Source organism: Bos javanicus, chromosome 3 (genome assembly GCF_032452875.1).
Source record: "Bos javanicus breed banteng chromosome 3, ARS-OSU_banteng_1.0, whole genome shotgun sequence".
NCBI classification, from domain to species: Eukaryota; Metazoa; Chordata; class Mammalia; order Artiodactyla; family Bovidae; genus Bos; species Bos javanicus.
This window is the reverse complement of record NC_083870.1, coordinates 66,656,794-66,666,485: the sequence shown is the minus strand read 5'-3', so window position 1 is coordinate 66,666,485 and position 9,692 is coordinate 66,656,794. Positions and strand designations below refer to the sequence as shown.

Here is a 9,692-nt window from a genome sequence, read left to right as displayed (position 1 = left end):
AGGGTAGGCACAGACTCTTCTGGCCTTGTCAGTGACTGGCTTTCCTTGGAAAGAAGCTGCCCATGTGTTCAAGCTGTGGCCCTGTTTTGGGTCTTTGGTGTATCCAAAGCATACCTAGCTTGTCTCTCCGAGGCATGTGACCACCCTTTCTGACTCACAGATATCTCTGTCCTTGGTTCTTCCAATGGTTCTCCATACCAGAAATCTGAATTAGCCTCCGAAGGTATAAATCAAAGTCTTCAGTCCCCTCTTACACCTGTTGTATGCACCCCAGGGCAAACACATTGCTTTGCTTTGTTTCCTTCTACTAAAGCAGTGGCCCCAATTATTTTGATACCAGGAACTGGTTTCCTCTGACTGCAGGTGGGGGGGATGGTTTTGGGGTGATTCAAGTGCATTACATTTATTGTGTACTTTATTTCTATTATTATTATATCAGCTCCACCTCACATCTTCAGGCATTAGATCCCGGAGGTTGGGGACCACTGCTCTACAGGGTTGAGCCTTCTTTCAGGATCTGATTGTAGATTCCTGGAGGGCAGGGACCTCTGACTGCATCTCGAGCTTTGTATATAGTGAATGCTGGATAATACCAGTAGAATGACTGAAAGAGAAAAGACATTAAAAAGTTCTAGTCTGGACTGGATGGTTATCAGAAACAGTGATTTGCTGAGAAGACACTGGCAGCTGGGTTGGAAAATGGGAACACCTGTGTTTGATAATTTGATAATCCTTATTGATTGATAATCATAATCATTGCTCTGAAGTCTACTTAGGACCTGACTTACTGACTGAGAAGGATTTGCACTTCTCAACAGGAAGGACACTACTCAACAGAGATGGTGTCCACAGGCCTGTACTGGGCAATTCCTCCCCTGAATCTCCAGTATTGTTGAAAGGTTCCAATGAGATAATCCATATAAAGTGCTTGGGAGAATACCAAGGATTAGTGAGCAATCAGGTTCATGTTTTTGTTGCTTATTATGGAGGTTGTGATCATTACAGAGAGCAGCCTGGCTCTGTGGATGGAGCTGGAATCATCCTTCCTGAAAGGTGGTAATCCTTCCACTTATTTGCTGAGCCACTGATTTCTGCAACAATGATTTATTGAGTGTTTAAATGTGCCAGATACTAATTCTACCCAGCTGAAACAGGTATGTAAAGGTTGCTTTATTTTCAAAGATTTTGGTTTCCTCTTGAGGCATATCCTTTTTTCAGAAAATAGTTGCTGAGTATTAATTAATGAAGTGGTCACCTTTCACGTGTGGATTTAGGGCAAAGGGAGATGACATTGAGGGGGTAATACATAGGTCTTTCTGCTTTACCATGACTAACTATTATCTACCCTGGTTCTGCTTATTCCTATTTTTTGTAGTGCCACATTTAGTTTATTTTGGCCACACTGTGAGGCTTGTGGGATCTTAGTTCTCTCTCAGCAGTGCAAGTGCAGAGTCCTAACCACTGGATCCTTAGGGAAGTCCCTATTCCCATTTTTTGCTTGATTTTTCTCAAAGCACATTTCACTATCAGACATATTGTATATTTTATTAATTGAGTTGTTTATTGTGTGCTTCCCTTCACTAGAGTATGAACCCCACAAGGGAAAAGCTTTTGTCTGTTTTGTTCTATGCTGTATTCTCAGCTTGGAACTGTGCCTGACACGTGTCCTAGAACTATTTTGTTGAGTGAATCTGCCCCACCTTTGAAAGCTCCATCTTATACGCTGGTTTTGCCATGCTTTCCTTAGACTCTTCTCTAGGGCTGGAGTTGTCTGGTAGGATATCTGACTCTTTTGCCTTGTTTGTCCTGCTCTTTGGTGCTTTGCAAAAGACACTTTTGAGGTTTCTAGATATCTGGAAAAGAGGAAAGATAGCATCTGGCCAGTAGTTCACTAACCATCTTGAAGATTTTATTCAGATGAGAGCTGTCTGCTTTATTTCAGAATCCATCAGGAATAATTCTCATTTGGAAATGATAACTGCTCTAACACGTTTATTATGTACTATACCAAGTGCCTTACCTACCTTTTTCTCACTTCATTCTTACAACAAATCTATTATTATCAGTAATAATAGTAATATTATCAGTAAATAAATATTATCAGATAATAAATATTATCAGTAATAAATCTAATATTATCAGTATTATCTAAAATTTTACAGGTGAGAAAATCAAAACAGACTGATTAAGAAAAGTAAAGGTCACACAGCTAGTTAGTATCCTTACTGGAATTTGAACCCTAGTCTCACTGACTGAAAAGCTTATCCCCCAACAACTAGGCTACCCCTAGGCTGTTTGGAGTTCCTATTACGGGCTTTGTTTTATATTTATGCCAATTTTTTTATCTTAAAGAAAGCAAACTGATTTGATTTCATTGATTCCTGAGACCAGTGGCTGTCCTGCCTTGCAGATATTCTTTATCTTGGCAATAGCAAGAGCGTATTTTAAATAACAAAGGATGGAATATAAGGTTTTATGTTAAAGATCACTGTAATACTTCCAGCAATGTAACTGGTAAGATAGATACATAATGCTTGTTTCAAAACAATGTGTATTTCAAAATGATGTAGAACAGAAGTTCTCAAACTTTATTTAGAGTGCATAGAAGGAACAGCTTGTAGAACTTCAAGCATTTGAGCCTTCCTCCCAGAGACCCTGGCTCAGCTGATGTGGGGAAATTAAGTTTTTAATAAGTCAGATGACTTTGATGTCAATGGTCCTTGACCACAGTTTAAGAAACACTAATATGGAAACATCAGGAAAGAAAAATAGAGTTGAGGAAACCTAATATATAGCCTCAGAAAGGGGCTAATATATAATACCAACCAATCTATAATATCAAGAGCCTCAGCATGTCCCAAACATGCTTCAGATCTCTTTTGCATGTGAACTTGATAGGTTCCCTGAGAATATTGTAAAGATAATTTGTTGATCAGTCCTTAGAAAGTGAAAGTGAAGTAGATCAGTCGTGTCCGACTCTTTGCGACCCCATGGACTGTAGCCTACCAGGCTCCTCCATCCATGGGATTCTCCCAGCCAGAATACTAGAGTGGGTTGCCATTTCCTTCAGGGGATCTTGCCGACCTAGGGATCAAACCTAGGTCTCCCGCATTGCAGGCAGACGCTTTAACCTCTGAGCCACCAGGGAAGTCCTAAAAATATCCAGTAAGGTATGATGCAAGACTGTGTGTGTGTGTGTGTGTGTTGCTGTGGGGCAGCAAACATAAAATGTAATGATACTGACATATAGGCACAGACCAAGATGATTTAACTCCTTGCTTGGAACAGTGCTTTATAATCACTGGGAAAGAACTTTTTGAATAGGTTATTGGAGTTGTCACCCAAATGTTTTCTGACAACTCAGGGGGTAGCTTTTATCATGTTATTTGAAAGACTGTCCTACAGGAGACTAAAAAGGTGAAACTACCCTTAACAGGAGATTTACTAAAAAAAGAGAGCAGGGTCACATTTAGCAATCTAGCGTTCTTGCCTGGAGAATCCCAGGGACGGGGGAGCCTGGTGGGCTGCCGTCTTTGGGGTCGCACAGAGTTGGACACGACTGAAGTGACTTGACAGCAGCAGCAGCAGAGGTGTAACAAGAGTGGAGAGAGAATCTTTCCTTATATTTGTGAGAGCAACAGGGTCAGCCTAGGAGAGTGGTGGGACAGCACTGAGAGGCTGGAGAGGACGGTGGTGAAGGACATTCATGTCACTGCGGTAGCACTGCTGTCAAGAGCAGCATCAGCAGGGACTGGTGCAAAAGGTAGGGAATGACTCGGCCACTTCAGTAGGAGGAAGGCTAGGCCTTGATCCCTAATCATGCCTCTTGATGGTGACAGAGCCTGGTTAAAGCCAGGGTCCTAAAAGTAACTAACATTTAGTATAGTATTTACCACATGCTAAGTCTTCATCTAAGTCCTTTGTATTTATTACTCTCAGGTTAAATTGTTTATCCTATTTGACCTAAAAGGTGGCAGATGTGGGAACTGAACCCGGACCAAGTTCAGCATCACTGTGTATAAATGCTGTGCTTTATGGTTTCTCCCACATGCCTTAATGCCAGTTAGCTTTCCCTGATACAGATCATATAGGTGAGACCCTGGCCAGCTGTGTCTCTAGCCTGTGACATTATTAATTGGTAGGGTAATAAGAGGGGATTAGTACCCATCTCGACTTGGAATATGACTCAAATGACTCTTGTCCATGCCAGAACTCGTAGAAGTTATCCAAGACATGTTTACTCGAATGAAGAATAAAAGAACTTGGCTTAAATGGCTTGAGGACATTATCTTTGAGTACCTTACATTTGAACAACTCATCCTAATGACAAAAGCCAGAGACTGTTTATAGTCATAAGCTGAACTGCTTAATGCAGTCTGGTAAAATGGAGCATTACATGTCACAGCCAGGAAAATCATGTCTCCTTGAAATAAACACACACACACACACACACACAAAACCAAACCAAAACAAGGTTCTGTTGGAAAAACAAAAAAGTCCAGACCCCTCATATCTTTTTTCTCAGCAAATCTGATTTGATAAGAAACCTTACACTCCTCTGATTGGTAATACACTGATAAGATATAATTATATATAATTACCTGTACTCTTCTTCTCCTCTTGAGGAACTTATATTCCATTGAAGGAAAAATAAAAATGCTGTTTACTCACTTCCTCTGAATCTCAGAGCTTTCCAGTGGTGACTCCTTTCCCTTTTACTAATGAAAAGAAGATGCAAAAGTAGAAGTTGATCCAGGAAGCCTGGAGAAGGAGGGTACTTTCTGAAAGTTAAGCCAGCAGCCAAGAACCACCCCCTCAGAAGACGAAGAAAGAGCAGTTACCTGAATGATGGTCACAGCGTGTGGATCCACAGGGCTCCAGCCGCCCTCCCCTGCCTCCAGCCTGTTCTCTTACCCACACTGAGGAAACGTCCATCTCTCGGGCCTCTTTGGCACACCTCTCCCTCTTTGCACTGGACTTCACTGGGAAAGCGGCTGTAGCGTGTCTATTTGAAAGACAAGAAAACAGCATAGTTAAATCAGAGATTTAGATTGCACCAGGATATGATGTGGGCAATTTATTTGTGCAGTTCTCAGTATCAAAAACAGCTCTGGGTACAACTATCAGGAAGATTAAAGAAAGTGTTTGCTGTCATCAAACTGTTCTTTTAAAAGATGTCAGGAAACAAAACATATTTGTAGCAAGATAAATACTGTGTACTGGATGCATAACAGAATGATTTATTAAACCCACACAATGTTATTTACTGTTTGAGGGGCACATGTGGTTTCTTACCTCATTGGCCTTTATTGGCCTTGCTGTTTTCCACAGAGGGCATCTGTCTGCACCACAGCCCTGAGTCTAAGCAAAAGCCCATGCGTTGACCAATTGGTATTCCTGCTGTCCTTGGGAGTGGATGTATTGGTGGAGTGGGGGAATCAGGCAAGACTTTCAAGAACACTTGATTCATTTTCAGAAGTTAAACATGAATGCAGCCTCTAATCATGAAAAGAGGATTGCTTTATGACAGGTTAGAAAGAATAAGTGTGTGTGTGTGTGTGTGTGTGTGTGTAAGCACAGGTGGGTGGGGGGAGCATACTCTCACACACATGGTGTTGCTGCTTTGTATCATTTGCTCCTTCAGTCTGAAAATAGGAAGTGTCAGGGTTTGCTGAATCCTGTTGCTGATGATGTACATAATGCCATAAGCAAGTGAAGGGCTTTTAGGTATGTGGTGACTCAGCCTTTTCCTTTTCAGATATTCTTTCCTTCTACACCTTAATTTTGAAAAGTCTGGCAAGGAGTTTGTGAGAGTCAAAAATCTTTAAAGGCTCCATGTGTTCAGCGATAATGCTTTGTAAATAATCCTCTTAGAGGTGCTAAGCTTCTAATTAGGCAGTGGAGAAAAAAGTAAATCTCAACCTAATAAGCTTTGTTGCATTGTGTATCAGGAAACAGTGAAGGACTCAGACAGTCACAACTCTTTTATTTCAGGAAAATATTAATTAAAAAAAGTCTCATTCTGAACAGAAAACAAGAAATAGGGTGGAGCTATTTCCTATTCACTGGGTAAAATGCATCACCTGGTGACCCCTCTGGCTTTACCCACCAAAATCACTAGTCTGCTTCTCTTTCTCTGTCCTGCTCTGGGATTCAGGAGGCTGCCTTCTGTGGATTACCTTCCCCAGTTCCTTTGCTGTCTGGCTGGTCATTGGATGTGGCCATTGACAGGCACTGGCAGGGTGCTGGAGGGTGACAGCAGAGGGAGATGAAGTGCCTGGATATTTATTCCTCCCCGCTCTTCCTGTACATCCCTGATTTTGACAGTGACTAAATCCCATTCCTCTACTTAGGCCAAGACTCAAATGGAGGCACCCCAACACCTCCCTTTCACAGGGTTCTGTTAGCTCCTCTTCTTTTTCTGTTGTGCTTGTGGAACTGCAGCCTGCTTTTGTTAGGCCCTGTAGGCTTTATCATTCCATGAGGGATACCTTACCTTGCCTACTCCTCTTTTTAAAAAGATATTTATTTAAGGCTTCACTGGGTCTTCATTACTGTGTATGGGTTCCCTCCAATTGCAGTGAGCGGGGGCCACTCTTTAGCTGCATTGCTTGCACTTCTCATTGCAGTGGTGTCTCTTGTTGTGGAGCACGGGCTCTAGGGCACACAGATTTCAGTAGTTGTGGTGTTAATTGTTCAGCTCAGTTCAGTAATTAATTGCCCTGTGGCATGTGGGATCTTACTCTACCCAGAATTGAAGCTGTGTCTTCTGCATTGACAGGTGAATTCTTAACCTCTGGACCACCAGGGAAGTCTCCCCACTCCTCTTAGACAGTACCCCTATTAAATGATGTTCCTTTGCCATTTGGGGTGTATCACCTTGTTTTTTTTTTTTTTACTACAGTCCTATCTCCATCCTGTCCTCTTTCACCCAAACTGAGCCTCTTGCTGTTCCTCAAATATACGTCTGCTCCTTCTCTGTGCTTTTGTGATTCTCAGTTTTCTTTACCTGACCCCAAGGACTCGAGGGTCCTGCTTAGTGGTTAGCTGGTTCAGTATCAGATGCTTCAATCATTTCTGTACATTTTTGCTAAACAAATGTCTTTTCTTTGCTTAAATATACCTGGTGGCAGGAATTCGCTGCCTTTTAAGGTATCAGTATTCATTCATTCAATTCATTCAGAGAACAGTTCTCTTTTTGCTGTCTATTATGTGCCAAGTTCTGTGTATGGTCTCATTTCTCAAGAGGCTCATAAAGAGGAGATAAATGTATGAATAAGCAATTTTGGTATAACCTGATATATGTTACTTTAGAGATATTCAGAGTGCTGTGAGAGCATGGACAAGTGATCATTCACTTCTGGCTTGTGCACTCAAGATAATCTTCCCCCATGGGGCAACATGTGAATTGAGACTTGAAGGATGAAAAGAAGCTCTTCAGGTAAACAAAGGTGGGTAAAATGTGCCAGAAGAAAGGACTGAGATGTGCAAATGCACAGCATTTAAGAGCTCTCTGTGTTTGGGCTGCGACAAGTACGTATGGCTAGTGAGTCTGAAAGTGTGGCCAGAGAGTTCTTTCTTGTATGCATTTACAATCTATCAGCACTGTGCTGTACAACTATGCTTCTTCCACCTTGAGACATCTGTATAGTCCCTCTGTTTTCTTTAAAAAAGCTATCCTCTAAAGATTTCTTAGCACTGTAGCAATACTGCCCCTACTTTAGAGTTGATGAAGTGGAGGCTTACAGACAGTAAATGACCATGGACATGTGGCTGGTGGTGAAGACAGGATGACAATTCAGGCAGTCTGATTCCAGAGCCTGAGCCAGAAGCCACTGTGTATTCTTCTGTATTCCTTTTCACAGGGACTCAGGCTCCTGTGTCAATGTGGTGGTTATTTTTCAAGTAACTCTATCTTGTCAATGTTCATTTTATGGAAGAATATCCAGAGCACAAAATGTCATAGCAAGAAGGGAACTGCTTGACCAGTGCAGTTTAGAGCAGGACTGGTGTTTCTACTTGCCTTGAGACCATTCTCACAACGATGGAGAGGCAGACCACGTGGCCTTTCTTAGTCACATCTTACAGGTAAGTAATCAGTTCACAGTCAACCAAAGTCACTATGTTAACCATTACTCCCTTATTTGCCTGCCTAATTCAGGTCTCCATTTAAAAGTCATTTTTGGAGCCCTTAAACTATTTAGGTCCCCTTGCCATACGCTTTCAGAGGACCTCCCACTTCCCCCAGTGTGATGCTTATCACAAGTTATGGTAGATATTTTTCTAATGGTCTCTGTCTTCCCTGATAGATTTTTAAAGCTCCATGAAGACAGAGGCTTATTTTGATTGCCATGGAATCCCCTTAACTTAGCCTCTGGTAGGTGTGTCCAATGTGTAGTTATTGAATGAGTAAGTCTTTCTTCCCCTGCGCTATTATTTCCATCCCTCCTTGACCAAAAGGGTCACCACTATCTTGATTTCTGGCAGCACAGACTAGTTTTGCCTATTATGAACTTCATAAAAATGGAATCAAACAGCATTTACTCTTTCATGTTAGTTTCTTTTGTTCAATGTATCATGTGTACCATATATTTTCAGTCTATATCACTTCCTACCAGAGTGCTAGGAAAGCCTCCAAGATTTCCTACCTCCTCCTCTGCTTAGTTCCCCAGACTGGGAGTTTGATGGATTTTACTCCTGTGGTTAGGTCATGTTGCTGCTGCTGCTAAGTCGCTTCAGTTGTGTCCAACTCTGTGCATGTTAGGTCATGCTATATGATGCATGTGACTGGAAAGAGATTATTCAGGTAGCCCTGACCTAATCACATAACCATTTTATTTTATTTTCTTGATTAACAGTTTTATTGAAATATAATCCACATACCATAAAATTCATCCGAGTTTTGTCCTGCATTCATTCTGATTGCCTGTGGGCTTGGACTTAACTCTGCCCTCATACTCTGCATCCTCTTAGAACTAATCCTCAGTTAGTTCTAGGTTCTACTCTTCCTCTCTTCTAGACTGATATCGTCCATCCCACTCCATTTTTATTCATTGTTTGGTAACATTGTTTCTGTCTTGTAGTAGTTATCTTAGGATATTTTTAATGTGTATGCTTGTCTTAAATTTTAATTTTTACCCAACTTACAGATAAATGTGGTTCTGTTGTATGTTGTGTTTTAATCACTAAATTGCTCATCTCTTTTGTGATGCCACGGACTGTGGCCCATCAGACTCCTCTGTCCCTGGAATTCTCTAGGCAAAAATACTGGAGTGGGTAGCCATTACCTTCTCCAGGGGATCTTCCCAACCCAGGGGTGGAAACCAGGCTTCCTGCATTGGCTCCTGTATTGGCAGGTGGATTCTTTACCACTGAGCCACTAGGAAAGCCCACAAATAGAATAATTCACTTTCAGGCACACCTGAGGATGATCCTACCTACTCACAGTTACCCACCGGTCAATTCCATCTTCAGCTCTGCCTTATAGGAGTTGATTTTTGTCCTTTCCAACCGAATTTTGGACTGACAGAGCAGTCACAAAGGCTGCTGATCCTATGGACACGGGAGAGGAAAACTGGGCCAGGGAAGTGCCTCCCACGTGCCCACTCTCTCCTCACTGCTTCCTGTCCTCCACCCCGCAACTTTCAGGGAGCCTTCTACCTCACCAGAGGAGGCTGGAAGCCGGATCTGGG

General features: G+C 42.0%; 1 long non-coding RNA gene across 1 annotated transcript; it reads right to left on the bottom strand.

Moving 5' to 3' along the window:
• LOC133245333 (uncharacterized) lies at positions 1 to 5,120 on the bottom strand. The gene is made up of 3 exons (XR_009735645.1): positions 4,842 to 5,120; positions 4,602 to 4,718; positions 1 to 604 (listed from the first exon to the last, which is right to left on the bottom strand). It is a non-coding gene; the product is annotated as an uncharacterized LOC133245333 (long non-coding RNA).
• Between the last annotated feature and the right edge of the window lie 4,572 nt (positions 5,121 to 9,692).